This window comes from Aquarana catesbeiana, linkage group LG04 (genome assembly GCF_042186555.1).
Source record: "Aquarana catesbeiana isolate 2022-GZ linkage group LG04, ASM4218655v1, whole genome shotgun sequence".
Classification (NCBI taxonomy): domain Eukaryota; kingdom Metazoa; phylum Chordata; class Amphibia; order Anura; family Ranidae; genus Aquarana; species Aquarana catesbeiana.
In genome coordinates this window covers 237,218,347-237,240,993 of record NC_133327.1, presented here as the reverse complement: position 1 = coordinate 237,240,993, position 22,647 = coordinate 237,218,347, and the positions used below count along the sequence as shown (strand labels likewise).

The 22,647-nt window shown below is 42.4% G+C and overlaps 1 long non-coding RNA gene across 4 annotated transcripts in view; it reads right to left on the bottom strand.

The window, feature by feature from the left end:
- The window catches only part of LOC141139794 (uncharacterized), a 1,361,894-nt gene that overhangs the window by 1,148,715 nt on the left and 190,532 nt on the right, over positions 1–22,647 (bottom strand). Inside the window, exon 1 of one of the 4 annotated variants that reach the window (XR_012243806.1) lies at positions 3,118–3,534. The exons of the other annotated variants lie outside the window; for them this stretch is intronic. This is a non-coding gene — a long non-coding RNA (uncharacterized lncRNA). Of the gene's footprint in view, positions 1–3,117; positions 3,535–22,647 lie in introns of those variants that run through there. 4 annotated transcript variants of the gene reach the window in all.

Sequence of the window (22,647 nt, the reverse complement as noted above, 5' to 3'; positions counted from 1 at the left end):
TATGCTGAGACAAAAGCTCAGCATTGTATTCCACCCTAACTTGTAGCCCTGCATTGAGGGAGTGGAGCAGTAAGGCACAACCACTATGCAGCACCACTAATCGGAAAGCAGAGAAAATGTATGGAACCCCATGTACATGTATTATACAAAGAAAACAAAGTGTTTCAAATGTTAAAACAAATTCATAAAGTTATTTACATTACGATGACTCCTTCCACACATACATGTAAAGAGACAGTATAAAATTTATAGTTTGCTGTTAGACTCCATGCACACTGGGCTTAAAAAAAAACGTCAGTTCCCTTGGAAGAAAAATAATGTTCATATAGAGTTTAGGTGAGTTTCGCATTTTTTTTTCTGCCAGAAAGCTCCAATCAAAAATGCAAACCAAAAGGGTTTTTTTCCTGCCTCTAACGTTGAGCTCAAAACATGCCTCTAAACGTCCTAATGTGCATGGACACATAGGATAACATTGAGTTGCTTCTACAGGCAAAACACAAAACTCTAAGTACAGAATATTTCATCTTTAAAGTATAAGAGGAAACAGAGTGCATTTGTGGTTAAACAGTGATCGTAGTTAAATCAAGACTGATAGGGCACTACAAATAATAGCTTTTTAAGAAGTATCTATTTAACATTGGCCATATTAGCCACTAACTCACATGGCTTTGACTGCATTTAAAAATGAGGCTTGTTTGACCATTTAAAATCAATGTTACAAAAAAAAAAAAAAAAAAAAAAGAGAACTTTTTTTTTGGCAAATAATGTTTGTATCAGATTGTTAGAGAAGACGGTAGAAAGCATGACCTACAAAAAAGAAAAATATACTTTTTTTTTGGGGGGGGGGGGGGTTGATGAAAAAAATACATTTTATTATGTTAGGGTTTAATATGTAAAGTCACTTCAACCTCATTCCAGAGATAGAAATATGCCCAGAAGTCCTCTATTTATAACTATTCCTTCACAAAGAATGTGTATAAACTCTCAGCAGTATTACACAAATGTGTAAATTATGCCAAAATTGAAATTAACAATTACCTACAAAATGTATAACCTGGCATTGAACACACACACAGCAAGGCCATCAGGGACAGATGAATACCTGTCATGGCCTTCCAAGTCTACTGAGGGGAAAATCAGTTGGCTGAGGACACAGCAAGAAGATTTCTCTTGCCTATAGTGACATCTACTGGTCAAAAACAGAATTTCCTCCTTATTTTTAGCACTGGGGGTTTTGAAACGTAAACCCTAACATACAAGCTTTCTAATAAAAATAGGCATTTGCTGGCTGCAACAAAGACAATGTAATGCTTGAGTCGTAAGTAGTAAGCAGAAATAAGCAAGCAATGCAGACTAAAAGGCATTCTAAAGGAAGTAGCTATCCCATGTCTGTAGTCTGCCCAGCATGATCAAAATGCACCATGGTGCCTGCAGCAAATACAGGACTTGGATTAGGCAGCTTTCTTTGATCGCTGGTAAGTGATCCCCATGGAGAACTATAAAAAGTGCTTAGTGGAAGACTGGCTGTGCTATAACGTAGTGTGCAGCATTTTCCTGCAGCCATGCTGCTTCTAATGCTCATTGGGAGCATAAAATGTATTATGGTGTCAGTAAATTTAGTAAATCAAATACATTAGTCATTGAAAATTTGCATACACACACTTATATATTACAGGGGGAGACAGAAAAAAAGACAGACAGTAAGAGAGTCCTGTAATATATTTATATATTTAACATATTTACTTGTGTGACTACAAGCAAATAATAAGGCTTGTGACATTTTTTAAGTAGATATCATTTCAATAAAAACATAGGAAAAAAATAGATTTATTTACCATTTTGTGTTGCAAGTATATACTGTGTTTTATTATACTACAAATTAAAAAAAAAAAATCTATTTATGGGGTAGGGTAGGTTTGTTTGTTTTTTTGTTTTTTGTTTTTTTGTTTTTAAGAACACACCAGCAGCAGTGAGGTACATTTATTATCTTTGTTTAAAACCAATGTCCCCTATAATTCTTGCGATAAGGAAAATCTTTAACAGAAAAATAAAATTAAAATAAGAAACACTTGTACAGTGCCTAGTATGAGCAAAGCAGTATGAATTAAACGATCAACACAAGGATTAATCTGTTAAATAAAGCAGATGTGTCTGGCACCCTGCCACAAGTGTTGTTTGAGACTGCTGTCATTAGGAGGCAGCAAATGGCTCTCAATGAAAATAAATCCTGTGTGACAACATCTACCTCATCTATACATTCTCTGATATTCAAAGAAGTGCGGCATGTTTGCATTAGTTACACATGCTTTCTTGAATTTTGATAGGCAACAATTAACAGTCACTTTGGAGTTATGCATCCATTCATACCCTTTTTATAATTAATAATATTTTTACTGTCCTTAGGGACATCTCTTTATTTCACGAGTGTTAGTGTTTTAGAACAACCTAAGCTCAGAATAAAATCAAGATGTTCTATAAATTATGCTTAAACAATTGCAAAAAGAACTATGTCAAGAAAAAATGTGTTAAAATATTAAAATATATGTATATCACGTTTACATTTTATTTCTCTTATAAGAAAAAAAAAAATCCTGTTCCAGAGCAAAAAAAGAAAAAAAAAAAGAATAAATTTCTTCAAATAAGGCTAATAAATAGGCAGCATAGAGTTTATGATTCTTTAATGTTTTTGATATGCACATAAGCAGAATGCAAATTAAAAATGCATACAAAGAACGCATAATTGCATCCTTACTAGCAATAACCTGAGTATTTGTGATTAACCAATTCTAAGAATTAGATTCTTTATTGTGAAGCCTGATGGAGCCTTGAACTCGTATATATAATTTTAATCCAGGAAATCATTTTAGTTTGCAATCATGCAGCACGTTACCCACGGTGATCCCTATAAACACATGCCAGTGTATTTGTAACCACAAGTTCCGGATGACACAAAGTTAACCCTTGCTGGCTGCTACACCGCATCATCAGCTTTTCTCATGCTGTTTTCTACGCTTTGTCAGCATACAGATTAAATAATGATTTGCCACAAAGAACACACGTTTGGTTAAATTAATCTCAGCTTCTCACTAGCAGGAATCATGCGTGTTGACAACTTACAGAAAGGAGGATCATGAGAAGAAGTCCAGGCTAATCCGGTCTCCAGCCAATCAAGCTAATCACTTCACCAGAGACGTACGGTAAAAACAATATTTTGTCTTCATGCACATTGTTCCATGTTATTTAAGGTGACAGAAATATATTCAGTACAAAGAAAAAAAACAAATTAGTGCAAGCTCTGACTCTGAGAAGCGTGGTAAACTGCTGGAAACTTTCTGCGCTGGAGGAACAAAATCCAAATGTCAGAAGGAAAAGTTCTTGCTGTCAGTATGAAGAACGAATTCTCTTATATCCACCTTTTTTGGCCACTCTGTGTAATTCCATTCATAGAACGTGAACATGAGTTGGTTCGTCCCGAACACCCCGAGCAAGGCCCGGCTTTCAAATGTGTTTCAATCTCTACACACAAGCTGCTTTCATCACGTGTAGAGTCCCACCAAGGCCCAGCTTTAAAGCTACCAATTCTTTTATCTTTAGCCTGGCTCACAAAAGAAGGGTATTTTGTAAATTACCAGCTCGTTCAGATCAACAAAAGGTACTTTCATAGAAAGCCCCATTTGATTTTTCTCAAATTTGATTACAAGGATAGAAAAAAAGGAGAGGAAGTCAAAAAGAAAAACCCCAGATGGCTTTTTCATTCATCACACTGAATGAGCTTTATCTGTGTCTTTTCAAACTGGAGCTGTGGAGCAGCATTTCTGTTGGCTTATAAAACTTGACAAAAATTATTGGTTTGCCATCTCTCATGTAACTGCCATTGGGAACTGGATAAAAAGACTTGGGATCGCCTGCTTAGATCAAAATAATGGAGATTAGGTATTTCATTATAAATTACAGTGGGATATAGAGGAGGCTGTCATATTAATAGCAACCTGCATGGCTGTCAATAGAAGCTATTCTGTTAGCAAGAGGGCCTAGGGGGGATTGACTGGTGAACTGGTACACTGGGCCTCATCGATTTTCTATCACCTACTGTATGCTAAAGAAAAGGTGAGATTATGAACAGGAGAATTAATACATGAATGACCAATGACTTCAGTCTCAGAGACCTGGCAGCTACAAAGACAGCATGAAAATGAATGGATATAAAATGAAGCAAATGCATTTTCTTAAAACATATAGTTAAGTTTGTTGTTTAATGTTAGGATTTCTTCCTCCCTACTTGAATGTGAAAATAGGCTAGATATTGATTGAATGTGTACATTGCATATATAGTGGTGGGACACGTATTGCATTTAGGAGCCTTGTATGTAGGCTTTGACTCTCAAGTGACATTCATTACTATTTTATTTTCACTTAGGAAACTAAAATTACATATCAGATGTTAGTCTACCTGCCATACGGAATGATGATATACTTAGTGGTAATAACTCAAATACTAGTATTCATAATATTACCGCTACTTAAGGGAAACTTAAATTTTAAAAATGTTACACATTTTTTGGTCCACATATAACGACTGTGTGGTTGAATATCCTAAATGTGCTAAAATATTTCAGACCCAACAGTTATGCAGACTTAGTGCCAATGCTGTGCCACATGTCTGCTCTCTGAGCTCCCATTATACCTAACTATACTAGTGATGCCAAAAGTGAGCACTTTTCCCTTTACAAATCCCTCTAAATGACCCTACTCAAACTCCTTCCACTGCAAGCCTTATTTTAACTTTCAGCTGGCAAAAGCTAACTTAATATAAAGATACATTGAGGAAATACCGTTTGCTAAATTGCTAACTAATTTAATAACTATGTATGTAATAACAATGTATTCATACACCTTCTTGTAATTGTTATGTGGTGTTTTATAAACAGTAACACTTGTAAAACAATAGAACAACTGCTTTTTATAAAAAATTGTTTGGGGTGTCATGGACTATTGAGCAAAATACATTTTTGATCATACATCAAACAATTAAATGATTTGCCATCATTCAGAAACCCTCATTTGCAGTTTCCTAAACCAGTTTTGAACCTTGGGTATGCTACATAGGCCCAAGTAAAAAGGTACACAGAATGTCTGTAGTGCACCCTGTCCTTTTGCCCCACTGCAGCTCCTTCCCACCATATTTTCCAGCAATTCACCAAGAATCGCTGTATAAGAACAGCAGTCATTCCAACAGCTGCTGTCAAAAAATAGACCTTCTGACATAATACTTACATTGTTCATACACAGGGTAAAGAGAAACAAAGTAAAAAATGTTACTTATGTATTTACTTTTACTTTTCATTCAGCTGCAAAGGAATTAGCTTTCTTCCCTTTTTCCCCTAAACTAGTATTTTAAGAATTTTTTTATTTCTGTTTTTCCAACAGTTATTTTTTTGTGTCATATGCAAAAATGCAAACTTAACAAAACTTTTTTTTTTTTTAACTAACATTGTTCAAAGTAGGAAAAAGTGTATATTTTAGTTTTGTTACTTTTTGTCTATGGATTGCATAAAAAATAAAATAGCTTTTGTAAGACACTATCACTAAAAGAAAGCCTTGTTTTCCCTAACAAAAAAATATATGGATTACTTCATTATATTAAAGTGGTTCTAAAGCCTAAACATTTTTTTACCTTAATGCATTCCCTGCATTAAGATAAAAAATGTTTTGGTAGTAATATCCCCCCCTCCCTTTTACTTAGATGAGCCCTCAATTGATCTAGCACTGTGCTTATCTGTAGCCCCTCTTCTTGCTCTCACAGGCTTTGCTGAGGGACTGAGAACCATTGCTGAGGGACCAAGAGCACTGCTATACAGAGCCTACATACATGGTGTCATTCTGGTGTCACTTTGACTTTAGATAGAAGTAACAGGTGTGTAAAAATTGGTCTTTGGGTGTCGGTAGTGCCTTCCCACCGTAACCCTATAGAGGTACTCTTGATGAAAGCAAGAATTGGCCTTGCTGTAAAAAATTGCAATGATATGCACCTGTCAAACAGGTGCAGAAAAATTGGTCTTTGGGTGTTAATTGTGCTCATGAAACCTATACCAAAATCATTCTTCCAGATGAAATGATTGAACACCCTCAAAGCTAGGCAGCCTCAAAGTCCTGCAGAGATTCCACATCCCAAAAAGACTTAATCAGTGACATCGGCATCAGGGGTTTCATAGCTGGTAATACAGTACTAATTCATTTTTATAAAAGTCAAACGGTCCATGGAGTCTGTGGACAGACGCGTTCTATAATCAGTAATGAAACCTCCTGCAGCACTGAATGCCCGTTCTGAAAGCATGCTGGATGCAGGGTAGCCCAACAACTCAATAGCATACTGGCCAAATTCTGGCCAGTGGTCTATTCTCATGACCCAGTAAGTCAGTGTATTGTCAGATGGAAAGCTCTCCATCTCTGTTTTGGCCCCGAGGTAATCGTCCACCATGTGATGCAGATGCTGCCGATGGGATGTGGAAGCTGACAGCCCTGGGTGGCGAGGACTAAAAAAATTCCAAAATGCCTCACTTAGGTGGGCGCCTTCTCCAACGCTCCTCTCTTGACCAACAGAAGACTCAAAACGACGTTTTCCACCACACTGTAACCTACTGGAGTCAGGAAAAACATTCAATAAAATCTTCTTTGATGTTTCCTCAAGAGATTTTATCTTCTGCACTCTCTCTGGGGACAGGATGAGTTATGAGACCTTCCCCTTATAACAGTGGTCAAGGAGGGTTGCCAACCAGTAATCGTCCTTCTTTATGCCATGTATTTTTAGGTCCTTTCGCAGGCTTTGAAGCATGAGGTTGCCCATGCCCCTCAAATTTGCTGAGACTTGAAAAGCAGACTCCTCGGGGTCACTCATGGTGACAGCATCTGGAACTTCCTCCTCCCAGCCACATACTACTCCCAAGGGTCCTGGGGGTTGGAAAGCCATCGCTTATAGATTGACGCATATCTTCCTCTTCTTCAAAGCCTATGAAAGTGCCAGAATCCTCCTCCTCATACTCCTCCCTTCTCTCCTCCTGTGTGTTCTGTGACATAGGAATGATGGTGTCTGGATAAAGTGGGCCTTGAGAGGAAAGGAAGTGCTTTTCTTCCTCCTGCTGCTCTGCCTCCAGTGCCCTGTCCATAATGCCACGCAGAGTCTGCTCCAGCAGGAACACAACATGGATTGTGTCACTGATGAATGCACTGTCACTGCTCACCATCCTTGTGGCCTCCTCAAATGGTGACAATACAGTGCATGCATCCTTAATGATCAGCCATTGGTATGGGAAAAAAAGCCAAGGCGGCCTGAGCCCGTCGTCCTGCCGTACTGGCACAGGTACTCGTTGAGGGCCCTCTGCTGCATGTAAAGCCGCTGCAGCATTGCCAGAGTCGAGTTCCACCTGGTGGGTATGTCACAAATCAGGCGGTTTACGGGCAGGTGGAATTCCCGCTGAATTTCAGCCAATCGAGCACTGGCTATGTATGACCGCCTGAAATGGCTACAGACTCTTCTGGCCTGTTTTAGTAGATCTTGCAACCCTGGGTACGTACTTAGGAAATGCTGCACCACCAAATTGAAGACATGTGACAGGCATGACACATGTGTCAACTTACCCTGTCTAAGGGCTGACCGGAGTTTTGAGCCATTATCAGACACCACCATTCCTGGCTCCAGCTGGGCGTGGTGTGAACCACCTCTGGGCCTGTCTCTGCAGAGCTGCAAGAATCTCTGCTCCGGTGTGGTTCCTGTCCCCTAAACACACCAGCTGAAGCACTGCATGGCGCCTTTTAGCCTGACTCATGGAATAGCCCTTTGAACGCTTAGGGGGTACCTGATGTTCATAGGACAATTCTGCAGAGGAGGGCATGGAGGTGGTGGAGGAGGAGGAGGAGGGGGTAGAGCTTACAGGCCTGTCATCATCACCGCCAGCTGTATGGAGACATGGGGGCACAACAAGATCTGCAGCACCGAGCCCTGTCCTGCATCCTTTTGAGTTGCAAGCAGTGTTACCCGGTGTGCTGTGAACAAAATATATCATCCCTGCCCATGCTTGCTGGACTACGTGTCAGCAGAAAGGTGGATTTTACGGCTGACTGCCTTGCCCAACAATGACAGAACATTCTCTTCCACGTGATGGTAGAGAGATGGAACAGCCTTACGTGAAAAGTAGTAGTGACTAGGAACCTGCCATTGTGGTACAGCACATTATGCGAATTCACGGAGGGGGGCAGAATCTTCCAGGCTGAAAGGCAGAAGTTGGAGAGCCAACAGCTTTGACAAGCTTGCATTTAGACCCTGGGCATGTGGGTGGCAGGGACTGTATTTTTTTTCCACTGCAGCAGATGGGGCAGAGAAATTTGCCAGCTACATTCTACAGCTGGTGGTGTGCTGCTAGCAGATGTGCTGCTAGGACCTGGGACACCCTGTGCTATACCATCATCCCTGTCAGTGGAGGTTGCTGAGAGGTAATGACTAGGAGGGGCAGACTGAAGTGGGTAAGGAGGAGGAGGAGGGGGTACAGATTTGTGCCCCTTTTGTGTGGCTTTTAGGTGCTCTTGCCAACGGGCTGAGTGGTTGGACGTTAAATGCCTTGTTAGGCATGTGGTACTCAAACAGTTGATGTTTTTGCCACGTTTGATGTGCCTGAAACACAGTTTGCAGATAGCAACAGTGTGATCTGCTGCAGATGTGCTGAAAAAGGCCCAGACAGCTGAGCTTTGGGGAGTGGGCAGGGAGATAACAGCTGCAGAATGTGATGGAATAGGGTGGCTGCTCTCTACTCTCTTGATGCCGGCCTCCTTGGGGTTGTGCTGCCTCACCTTCAGTTTCCTCCTCTGCTCTATCTGGCACCCAAGTCGCATCAGTGACATCATCATCATCTCCTCCATCTTCATTGTTACCACTGGAGACAAATTGGCAATACGCTGCGGCTTGGGGAACATGAATGCCAATTTGTGTACCAGTGTTCCTCCCTCTCTCTAGGCTCATGTTCCTGCCATCCTTAACCTCAGAATCAACATCTGAATCCAGTAATGGCTGGGCATCATCAAGGAGCAAGAGGCTGACGCTGTGGTCAAATAACTCAGCTGACTCCTCAATGGCTGATGTTGGGGCTATGGCAGGAATAGATGTGGACAAGGAGGCAGGTTTATCCACTCTGGCAACTGCAGGGGACTGCACACTTGTCTTTGCTTGCATGACAAAGAATGTAGAGAATGAGGAAGGTTTAGTAAGCCAGTCCACCACCTCCTCTGCATGCTGTGGCTGGATAGCACAGGCAAACTCACCAAACAGAGGAAATAATGCCCTGCCTGAGGAGTGACCACCACGTCCACCTTTGCCTGTGGACACATTTGTTGCTGGACCCCTTATAGTGCCAAGGGAACATCTGCCTCTCCTTATTGTCCTCCTAGACATTATTGGGAGGTAGGGAGGGGGCGGTGCTTATAAGCAAATGTAAAGAAGACGTTGAAATCTGTACGTAGATGCACTTTAATCACTGTAAAGAGGTGTTTGGTGCACTTTAATTTGAGTAATCAAGCTACACAGACACACTCCACGTATACACTATAATATACGGCAATATAATGTGCCAAAACGTACAGTGATGCACAGAACTATATGGCATTAAACTGGAAGTAACACACGCAAAACGATATAGCGTTAAACTGGCAGTAACGCACACAAAACGATATGGCGTTAAACTGGCAGTAACGCACGCAAAATTATAAGGCGTTAAACTGGCAATAAGCACACAGAACTATATGTCGTTAAACTGTCAGTAACGCACACAAAACTATATGGCGTCAAACTAGCAGTAATGCACACAGAACTATATGGCGTTAAACTGGCAGTAATGCACACAGAAGTAAATGGCGTTAAACTGGCAGTAACGCAATCAAATAGACGTGTTCAACTACACTGATGCTATCTGAACTGTCCCTACTCTAGCTATACACTAATGTCAAGATTACCAACACGGTCTCACTACACTGCACTGAAACTATATGAGCTGTCCCTACTCTAGGTGCACACTATGCAAAGCTGAATGATGGTCCTCCTCACTACACTCACACTATCCCTAGACTGACACTAAACTAATAGTCTACACTGACAACTGAAGCAAAATAGCACAGTATAGCACACTAGCTAACTGGTAGCACTGAACAGAGCCCTGTTCTATCTCTCTCCACGTCAAAATCACACTGAAAATGGCTGCCATTAAAAGAATACTTTTATACTGTGGGGCGGGAATGAGCCGTAATTGGATAAAGTCATGGTGACAGTGTCCAATCATGACTTAACAGTGCTATGTGCCCTGATTGGCTGAAGCTTTAACTGTTTCAGCCAATCAGGGCTTGCAGTGCACTGTTCAGCACTGCAATGCATTGTGGTTGGTTCGGGGGGCCGAACAAACGGCTGTTCATCGAACGTCCGAACAGCTAAAGTTCGGCCCAAACTTATGCTCGGGCGGAACCATTCGCCACGAACCTATGCTCAGGCCAAACCGTTCACCCATCCCTACCCAATAGTACTTGGCTGTTTGGGCATTTAGATGAACACCCAAACGTTTACTGATTCAGCAGAAGCCAATCATTATGTATGAAAGTGGTATTACTACTGCTATTATACATGACAGGATGAGCCCCCAAAGGCAGGGTGCCTTTGGCCAATCATGGCTCAGGGGGACTAAGTCCACACCTCACACTATATAAGGCTGCCTACACGGCGGCCCTGTGTAGTGTTGTTACCGTTGACGGAGAGATAGTGTGATTTAGATAAAGCAGGCAGGTTATTCAGTGGCAGTGTATTTGATATATATATATATATATATATATATATATATACACATATATATATACATACACATATATATATATACACACACACTCTGCAGCATCCAGTGTAGCCTATATCTACAGTGCATTCCGTGGTGTACTATTTCTAATATGCTTCAGGCGTATATACATATATTTACACTCTACAGCATCCAGTGTAGCCTATATCTACAGTGCATTCCGTGAACTGTTTCTACTACTTTTCTAGTGGTGTAAACAGTACACAATACAGTGCAGCCATAGTGCAGTTGCTACTACCTTTCTGGTGGTGTACACAGTACACAATACAGTGCAACTGTGGTGCAGTTGCTACTACCTTCCTGGTGGTGTACACAGTACACAATACAGTGCAATCGTAGTGAGTTGAGCTATGGAATGTTCTGTTTTTGTCTTTCATGTGTTTGCCCTTCCATGTGCTCCTTGCTGTGAAAGCCAGTTATAGGTGGGGACAGGGGCCATTTGTTTGTTACTGGTGTAAAATATGGCCCAGCAACACACCGTACACCTTTGCTGCCACTGTGCTCTTGCTGAGTGTCCAGTGTGCTTTAAGGGGGATTGGGCTGTCTCCAGGCCCACCTGCCCCTCATCTATCCATTTAATGCATGTGCTTCCATTGTGGAGACGCTTATTAATTCAGTAGCGTTAGGACTGCCAGCATACACAGGGTGCCGTGAAGAGGCCTTGCAGCTTATGCATGCGTTTGCAAATGCGTGTTAACTAAACCCCTTTTTTAACGCAGACTGTTGGACAGGTTAATTGGGTCAGTTGGCAGACTGGTTGGTGAGTTGAGCTATGGAATGTTCTGTTTTTGTCTTTCAGGTGTACACATTACACAATACAGTGCAGCTGTAGTGCAGTTGCTACTACACTTCTTGTGGTGTACACAGTACACAATACAGTGCAGCCATAGTGCAGTTGCTACTACTTTTCTGGTGGTGTACACATTACACAATACAGTGCAGCCATAGTGCAGTTGCTACAACTTTTCTGGTGGTGTACACATTACACAATACTGTGCACTGTGCAGTACTGAGCTCTGCAGGTGCAAGGCGCTGCTGACTCCCCGTTGATTTTGAAAAGTTCCTTGATGTGGGCCTTTGACACGTGTGCAGCAGATCGCACCGTTGCTGTTTGCAACCTATGTCTGAAGCGGATCAAGCGTGACCAGAACAGCAGCCGCTTGGGCACCACATGCTTGATCAGACATATGACAACCTCCCAGTGGCCGGTGTTTTATCTCCAAGCTGTGTTACAGCAGAAGATCCCCGCTCTGTGTGATCCGGCAGGCAATCTTCCCGATTCCTCCCTGTGATCCCTGCTGCACTAATGGGCTGCACTTATGTCCACTAATAAGCTGCACTGATGTGCACTGATAGGCTGCACTTATGGACACTGATGAGGCTGCACTGATGGGCACTGATAGGCTGCACCAATGGGCACTGATAGGCTGCACCAATGGGCACTGATAGGCTGCACTGATGGGCACTGATAGGCTGCACTGATGGGCACTGATAGGCTGCACTGATGGGCACTGATAGGCTGCATTGATGGGCCCTGATAAGGCAGCACTGATGGCACGGATAAGGGTGCACTATTTGGCACTGATGGGCACTGATAAGCTGCATTGATGGGCACAAAAGAGGAGGGGAGGTAGGCGCACCTAAGTGTAGTATTACATGGTTATTTATTAGCACAAAAGTAATGCACTTACACAAGAGAAGACATCAAAGGCATATCTGTCATATGGAAGGTCCTCCTCGAGGCAGCACTGATATGCTGCACTGATGGGCACTGATAGGCTGCACTGATGAGGCGACACTGATGAGGTGGCACTGATCAGAACTGATAAGCTGCACTGATGGGCACGGATGAGGCTCCACTGATAAGGCAGCACTGATATGTTGCAATGATGGGGCTGCACTGATGGGCACTGATGAGGTGGGAATGATGGCCATTGATGAGGCAGCACTGATAAGCTGCACTGATGGGGCTGCACTGATAAGGCAGCAGTGATGGCGCGACACTGGTGGCCACTGATGAGGTGGCGCTGATGGGCACTGCTAAGCTGCACTGATGAAGTTGCACTGATAAGGCAGCACTGATATGTTGCAATGATGGGGCTGCACTGATGGGCACTGATGAGGCTGCACTGATGGGCACCAAAATGCTGCACTGATGGGCACTGATGTGGCTGCACTGATAAGCTGAACTGATGGGCACTGATGAGGCTGCACTGATGGTTACTGATATGCTTTATGATTTTAGGGGCAGGGCATGGCAGGGTAGGGGTTGGGTGGGGCAACTGGTAGCGAGTAACTCTTAAGGCCTGCCTACATGCTCAGGACTTGAATTTTTGAGCCCTGCCATAGACCACATATGGCCATTGTGGTAATGTCACCACATCCCCACCCAGTTGTATATGAACCAAATGACAGCTTTCATGTGCATCACAAGCAGATAGGTTGGCATTACTTTCATTGATTGGCAGACAATGTTCATCATGACTGATGCTGAATTTACAACACTGATTTTTTTTATTATTACAGCATTAGTCAAAAAACTAAACGTGTTTATTTACAATTACATTTTTTCATGAATGGACAGGGCTACTAAGTACCCCTTACACATTCATATGGGGGGGGGTAGGTTTCTGGGGGTCTCCTTATCTTAAACAGGGCTTTCAGATTCTGATAAGTCCACCTCTCCACAACCACTGGGCCACTGCTTGTGAAGAAGAGGCCCTTGTCCTCAACAACAGGATGTGTGCCTGGATTATGGGTTTGGGAGCCCCACGCAATTTTGGCTTTCGGGGATCCCATGTAACTTTTTGATTCTTTTGCACTGGGCTCGCCTTAAATGTCATACCAGACCGGAATGATCTAGTATTAATTATGGGGGGAACTCCAGGCTGTTTTTTAAACTATCCCTGCTTCTTGTTTACATGGTCAGTAATTCTCAGCCAGTAAATTAAAGAGGTTGGTGATGTCACTGGTTGGTATGGACATGGTGATTTTGCATGGTGCCCATATAAAATTCATAGCAGATGTGAGATATGAGGGGTCTGGTATTGATTTTGGGAGAAACCCCATGTTAGTTTTTTAAACATGTATAGTAAAAGTGACAATTCACAAAAAATTCTCTTCATGACCCCAAAATGTGCTACATAAATAAAAATTATATACAAAACATTTTGTGATTATATGTAGCATTATGTTGCCGCTCACACTGTAATGTGTACTCCCACATCCACACTGATATATAATACAATAGAATATAAGAAATGATGGCACTATTTTTGTTATATTGTACATTGTAAAAGATTCATGGAGAAAAAAAAAAGGTGTTGATTCATTTTTACATGCAAGCTTTCTTTAATTTGTAAAAGACAGAGGAGGAATGTGAGGTAGAGGCACAATATCAGATAGGCAAGATGTTCAGTCGGCCACCATATTCCACTGGATGGCACTGCTCCATAGGTGCTGGCCACTGGTATCACCAGTTACACTCCACAAAGCTCAGCAGTCTGGGTCTTTTTCACACATCTGCTGCAGACAGCACTTTAGTGGTTTGCATTTTTTGCTTCCTCTGTGACAACAAGATCAGCTCTTAAATTTTTCCTTGTAACATGGATAGAAAAGTATGACCAACCATAAATGGTCCATCTTTTTAATGGCTAAAATCCTAGGGTCCCTGCACAAATACTGCAGAATAAATGAGCCAATGCAACACAAACTTCTGGCAGCAGAGGGACTCCAGTCCTCAGTGTAACTGAGGACAATGATGTTCCTGGCCATATAACCGCACCCATGTACAACACCTGGGGTTTAGGAGGGTGAAATGTACCCCTGGAAACCTGCTCCACATCCTCCTTCTTTCCTCCACCAGCACTCTAACTCTCCTCTTCATGCTTCTCATGTGCCTTGTGTTGTCTCACAATAGTGAAGTCAGAATAAGGCAGGCCCTGAAACACCAGGAAGTCCTCCTCTTCTCCCTGATGCTGTGCCTTCAGTCTATTACACCATGCAGTGCTCCAGGAAGAAGATGAGGATGCTGATCACCACCTTGTCACAGCTCACCATTCTGGTTGCCTCTTTAAATGGTTATAAGATGGTACAAGAATGGTATACACAGATCGTCTTCAATAGGGACTCGCACAGATCATTCCCTAATGTGATTACATGACTTGTGTACACCTAAGTACAAAAGCTACAATAAACAACAATTCAAATAAAATAGTGAAAACTAATTAATAAGATTAATAACCAAGGTTAAAAGTGTGACATATAATAAAGTGCCATGCGCAATAAAGGTGCAAAATATAAAAATAAAGGAAATGTACTATGTAAACACAATAACATCATGTGCTCATAGCCATATAGCAAATTCATTTATGAAAACAGTGGAATAATTGAAGAGAGAAAGTCCAAAGTAGTGTTGCATAAAAAGTCCCAATATTAGAGATACAGTAATCCAATGTTATTGGCTGATAATCCCAATTTCCATAGATAAGTCCAGTTAGTGAAAGGCAATATCCCCATCATGTTTTGTAGCTGGACAGAAGAAAAAAAGGACAACATCCTCATTGAGGTGGAAAAAAAAGAGACCACTTTAGGTAAAAAAGAAAGTTTTGGACTCAAAACCACTTTGTCTCTTTGCAAGAAAGAACTGCTAATTAAGAAACACGCCTAACAGACATAATGGTAACTAAGAAGGCAGCCTTACATGTAAGATCTTCCAAGGGAATGTCTCTAATCAGTTCAAAAGGTGATCTTTGAAGGCTAGAGAGAGCATCAGTAGAAATGCCAAGGTGACACAGGAGGTTGAATTGGAGGATTTATGTGAGTAGCTTCATCAAGGAAGGTCTGGATTAGGGATTGTCTGGCAAAAAAAATTCTGGAGGACAGTGGACAAAGCAGAAACTTCAAGTGTCAGATGCTGGTTAAGACCAGCCATAGGAAATGCCAAAATACAAGAGATAATAGTATTCCCAAGGCTTCAGCCATCTGTCTTTGTAACATGCAAAGTAAAAAAAAGTCAGTAATACCACTATCGCTAAGAGAGTTTCAACAGCCATGATGCCACTAAAGCCAGAGTTAAAGAAGCAGGATGGAACAGGGGACCAGTAAGTGTGGTTTGTTTGGAAGAATGACTAGATGTCCCGGGAGCTGCACATCAAGTCAAGTATGATAGTGAATGGCAGTCTCAGCCAGGACCCCCACCAGGCCACACACCCAAGGCATTTCAATTTGCTCACTGGAGCTTACTCAGGCTTTCCATACAGCCTCATGCACATATCCTTGTTTGGAAGAAGCCAAGGCTTGTCCACCAGAAGTCTGTATACCATGCTTTTCTGGACCAATTTGGTGCAATGAGAATCACCAGAACCATTTACTCCTATGAATTGTGCAGCAGCCCAAAAAAGATCTTCACTGGATGGAAGGCATAAACCAGTTTGAACTGAGTGTAAGGTATCACCAACACATTTACTGATAAGGCTAGAGGTTCCCTGGTCTTGTCTCTGAAATTTGTTCAGCTAGTTGTTGAATCTGGAGGCGAGGATGTCCACATCTGGTTTTCTCCATTTGGAATTTTGCTACACAAAAAATCTTGTAAGAATTGGAAAGATGCCCCTATTTGGTTTTGAAACTGTGAATAAGTTTGAATAGAAAACTTGAAACAGTTCCTAAATAGGAACTGGTATATTCTATTCCTTGTGCCTGGAACTAGCGCAAGGTGGTCAACAAATCTGCCTTCTTATGGTCTGAAGCTGGCAGAATGGAAGGCAAAAGTGAGGAAGGAACAGATGTAGAAACTCTATTTTGTACCTGATTGAAATGACAGATAAGACCCAGAGGTTGAGGACAAATGAGATCCAAACTGGCACGATTGCCAACAGATGTCCCATTCTCCCCCCCTTCCCCAGGAATGAGGGCACACCTTCGTTATGAGGAGGGATTCTGGGAAGGCTTATGAATGCAGTGCTTCTGATGAAAGGAAGTGCCAAGCCTTGGTTTTGAGGTTGATTCCTTGGGAGAGCGAAAGTAACTCTTTCGGTGAGTCAAAAGTCAAAAACTAGGAGCTGTAGAAGTAATAGTCTGGCAAGTAGACATGGCAGCAATTACTTGCTGCAGGGCTGGACTTGCAAGAGCAAATAAGGCCTTTAACCACTTCAGCCCTGGAAGAATTTACCCCCTTAATGACCAGAGCATTTTTTGCGAAACGGCACTGCGTCGCTTCAACTGACAATTGTGCGGTCGTGCGACATTGCACCCAAACAAAATTTATGTCCTTTTTTTCCCACAAATAGAGCTTTCTTTTGGTGGTATTTGATCACCTGTGCATTTTTTATGTTTTGCGCTATAAACAAAAAATTTTGAAAAAAAAAAACAATATTTTGTACATTTTGTTATAATAAATATCCCCAAAAAATATATAAAAAAAACAAATTTCTTCCTCAGTTTGGGCTGATATGTATTTTTCTACATATTTTTGGTAAAAAAAAAAAAAAAAAACGCAATAAGCTTATATTGATTGTTTTGTGCAAAAGTTATAGCATGTAAAAAATAGGGGATAGATTTATGGCATTTTTATTATTAATTTTTTTTTTATTAGTAATTGCGGCGATCTGCAATTTTTATCATGACTGTAACATTGCGGCGGACAGATCGGACACTTTTGACACTATCTTGGAATCATTGACATTTATACAGTGATCAGAGCTAAAAATAGCCACTGATTACTGTATAAATGTCACTGGCATGGAAGGGGCTAAACACTAGGGGCGATCAAGGGTTTAAGTAGGTTCCCTCAGTGTGTTCTAATTGTAGGGGGGGGTGGGCTCACTAGAACATGACAGATCACTGCTCCCGATCACTCGGAGCAGTAGATCCCTGTCATGTCACTAGGCAGAACAGGGAAATGCCTTGTTTACATAGGCATCTCCCCGTTCTGCCTCTCCGTGCCATGATCATGGGCCACCGGCAGACATCGAGTCCGCCGGACCCGCGGGCATGTTCCCGCGGTGCCGGTGACGTGCGCGTGCCCGCTAGCCTGCGATTGTGGAGGGACGTACGGGTATGCCCATTTGCGCAGCCATGCCATTCTGCCAACGTACATCGGCATGCAGCGGTCGGCAAGTGGTTAAAGAGGTTGTAAAACTCAGAAAAAGTAAAAAACCTGCAATACAAAGGCATAATGAGCTAGTATGCATCGCACACTAGCTCATTTCGCAATGCTTACCTCAGAACGAAGCCCTGAATTGGCGTCGGCACTCTGAGTACACGGCGGACATCTTCCACCAGAGTTACTTCCAGGTTCGCGGCACTGATGCTGTGATTGGCCGGAGCCAAAGGAGCCACCGGTCACGACACGAGTCCTGAAGAAACGGCACCAGTGGCCGATGGTGTCGGCAGCAGCGCATATACTGAATATCTCCTAAACTGTGCAAGTTTAGGAGATATTTAAGGTACCTACAGGTAAGCCATGTTATAGGCTTACCTGTAGGTAAAAGTGGTGTAACAGAGTTTACAACCACTTTAAGAGGGCTTTAAAATGCCTAACAATAGAATCTTTAAAAGAGGGAACATCCTCAATAAGAAATGTAAAATGTTTATTGAGAACTGAGGTCAGACATTAGTAGTATGTTATGCAGAGGTCAAAGATCAGTATTAGGTGAGGTAGGAGCTCCCGTTAAGGACCAATATGTAATCCAACTACAAAAAAAGCCTAATTAGAGCACAACAAATCCCCCAACATTCTATTTATAACACATGAAATATAAAGAATGAAGAAAGGGAGGATGAGGCTGCTGTTACCATTGAAATATATACACTTTAATAATACACTTTATTAATCTTAAAAAAACACCATGGTGAAATTAAAAAGTCCCCAACTGAGCCCCTAACCCCTAACTCAGTAAGATATGCAAAAATTATAATTCTCTTTAAATACATACATAAATAAGAAGCAATATACAGTATAGTATACTTGCACAATTTTGAAGAATTTGTGTGTTAAAAAGTGTATATGCCATATTTCAATAGTCACTGCAGCCTCATTTTTTATATTCCGTGTATTATATTTAGAATGTTGGGGGTTTTGTTGAGGTTTTTTTGTAGTTGGATTAGATTACAGGTAACCCCACTGTGGCTGTAGGTGGAGCCCAGTGGTAGCCAAACCCCGCAACTGCTGGTCGCATCTATACTATGTAACCAGCGGGCCCTACCAAAGCGCCCACTGGTTATTTAACAGCTATTTTCAGGGTGAGGGAAGAACGTGTTATCCAATTCTCTCCCTCTTCCACTCCCCCGTGCCTGATCTCTTCCACATCACAAGCACTACATGAATTTTTGCTGAAGTTCTAGCACTTGTGATGTAGAGGAGATTAGGCATGCGGGGAGGGGACCAGATGACATATCCTTTTCTCTCCCTGATGACAGCTGTCAAGTAACCAGTGGGCGCTTCAGTAGTGCCTGCTGGTTACATAGTATAGATGCCGTTGACAGCTGTGGGGTTCCGCTCTTACTGGGCTCTTTCTCCAGCAGGCGTGGGGTTAACTGTGATATATGGCTCACCTCCTTAACCAGGCAAAAAAGATAGAGAACCAGCATCTCCCCATGCTGTGCAATGTGTGAGGGCACATTGGGCCAAAAGGTACATGCCAAGGGTTTTTAATACACAAAATGCTAGCAAGCCCATGGCTATAGGAACTCAGATCCTGATAGAAGCATCAGAGAAAAACTAATGGTTTAAAAAGAAAAGTACTTTGCCACAGGAAAGCAGATCCATCACCTAAGGACACTAGTAAAAAAACTGGAGTCTCACAGAGTGGGCAAGGTTGTATGAGTGGGCACTAGGGGTGGCCTTAGCAAATTTTTTAGCCAGTGTCCAGTCACCTGAAGGTAATCTGCATATAACCCATGATTTATGAATACAAGCCCTGTGCACTGTACTGTACAATTAGGATATATTGCCTTCCCAAGCAAAATGGGAATGTGGTTTAGACAATGAGGTCCTAAAGAAATTATATAAATAATACATATTCTTTGTGTAACATATTACCTCTATTGTAATCAAAAAAATATACCGGGACCGCTTACCCCAATAAGAATGAACCCCCAGGCATGTATCACCAATTTCTAACAGATTATTGGTCAAACAATCAAATCTTGGCCCACCATTTTTACAAACATGGAAGATACCTTTCTGCCTCTTCCCTCTCAACCCAAATGGACACACCGCCCATCCCTCCCTGGACACACTTATTACTCACGCACTACCTGAGATCCTTAGACAAAAATCCTCCTGCTCAAGACAACTTACTCCTTTTGAGATGCTCTGTACAACAAAGACCCCCCCCAGGGTCGGCTTATATCAACCATGTATTCTCTACTCTTTGCAGACCACCTTCCTAAGGACAGTAAAGCTTGCAAAACTTGGGAAGGGGACCTATCCCTATCACAAGAAGGCTGGGGACAAATATACCTTAATATCCACAAGGGTTTAACAAATGTTTCCTCCCAAGAAAACTAATACAAAATCCAATCACGCTGGTACCGCACCCCCACCCTTCTGCACAAATTCAACCCTGAAATCTCAGAATCCTGTTGGAGATGTCAAACAGACAGCTGCACCTTACTACATATTTGGTGGTTGTGCCCACGCATCCAGACCTTCTGGAGCAAGTTATGTCATATGTGACATCCTACAATCTAAAACTATCTCTTGGCTCATTTCCTACTTCACCACTCACCTCTACCACATAAAACCTAACACAAGTCATTACCCATGCACATGATTATTGCAGCAAAACAATGTATCCCAATACATTGTAGTTCCCCCTCACCCTCCCTCAATCCAGGAATGGTTTAACAGAATAAACAAAGTTCACATCACAAGAGACATGCCCACAAAATCTGGGACCAAATGGGCATGCTGGAAACATTTTCAATCGACCATGGAATTTTCCCGTCCAAGCAACCTACCTAGCTAAAGGCAGAAACATCCAACTCCTCAACTTAATTACCCACAACACTTGGAATACCTTCAACTTAACGTATATCTCCCATCCTGCAGACCCCACTCCCTTGAGGGATGTCCCCTTCCAATACCCACATGAACATTAGATGGAGTTGTACAGCTGAGTACCACAAACTATGACCCCCTTCTCTTACAGCTAGAAATGTTAAATCATTGCAAGCTCCTAAATGTCTAAACATCATAACACCATCAGGCAAACCTTCCCTTTCCATGTTAATGATAAACCTACAAATAGGGATGAGCCGAACACCCCCCCGGTGCGGTTTGCAGCAGAACTTACAAACAGGCAAAAAATGTGTTCGAACACGTGAACACCGTTAAAGTCTATGGGACACGAACATGAATAATCAAAAGTGCTCATTTTAAAGGCTTATATGCAAGTTATTGTCATAAAAAGTGCTTTTGGACCTTGGTCCTGCCCCAGAGGACATGTATCAATGCAAAAAGAATATTTAAAACGGACGTTTTTTCGGGAGCAGTGATTTTAATAATGCTTAAAGTGAAACAATAAAATAGTAATATTCCTTTAAATTTCGTACCTGGGGTGTATCTATAGTATGCTTGTAAAGGGGCGCATGTTTCCCGTGCTTAGAACAGTCTGACAGAAAAATTACATTTCAAAGGAAAAAAGTAATTTAAAACTACTTGCGGCTATTAATGAATTGTCGGTCCGACAATACACATGTAAGTTCATTGATGAAAAATGCAAACCAAACCAAAATTAAAAAAATGCGTGGGGGTCCCCCTAAATTCCATACCAGGCCCTTCAGGTCTGGTATGGATATTAAGGGGAACCCCGCACCAAGATAAAAAAAAAAAAATGGCGTGGGGATCCCCCTCAAAATCCATATCAGACCCTTCAGGTCTGGTATGGATTTTAAGGGGAACCCCGCGACAAAATAAAAAAAATGGCGTGGGGCCCCCCAAAAATCCATACCAGACCCTTATCCGAGCACGCAACCTGGCAGGCTGCAGGAAAAGAGGGGGGCACAAGAGAGTGCCCCCCTCCTGAACTGTACCAGGCCACATGCCCTCAACATTGGGAGGGTGCTTTGAGGTAGCCCCCCAAAGCACCTTGTCCCCATGTTGATGGGGAGAAGGGCCTCATCACCACAACCCTTGGCTGGTGGTTGTGGGGGTCTGCGGGCAGGGGCTTATCGGAATCTGGAAGCCCCCTTTAACAAGGGGACCCCCAGATCCTGGCCCACCCCCTGTGTGAATTGGTAATGGGGTACAAATGTACCCCTACATTCACAAAAAAGTGTCAAAAAGGTTAAAAAAACATAAGAGACGGTTTTTGACAAGTCCTTTATTAATTTCTTCTTCTTTAGGCTTCTTCTTCCATTTTCTTTCTTCTGGTGTTCTTTCGGTGTTCTTCTTCTTCCTCCATCTTCTTCTTCATCTTCTTCTTCTTCGTCCGTTCTTCTCACCCGGTTACGTGTCCCCGCCCCCCTCTGACAACACAGGGAAAGCCTCAGGGAAGTCCCGTAAATTCCCTGTACGTCAGAGGAGGGCAGGGTCACCGGGTGGCCCCGCCCTCCATTATACAAGAAGTGTCAGAAGAAGCGAAGCGTCACACGGCTGAAGACTCCCACTGAGGCGGATCGTGTGGACGGATCGGAGAAGAAGCCTGGAGGAAGATGCAGGACGAGAAGAGCGGAAGAAGAAGAAGAAGATGGAGAAGAAGAAGATGAAGATGGAGGAAGAAGAAGAACACTGAAGGAACACCAGAAGAAAGAAGATGGAAGA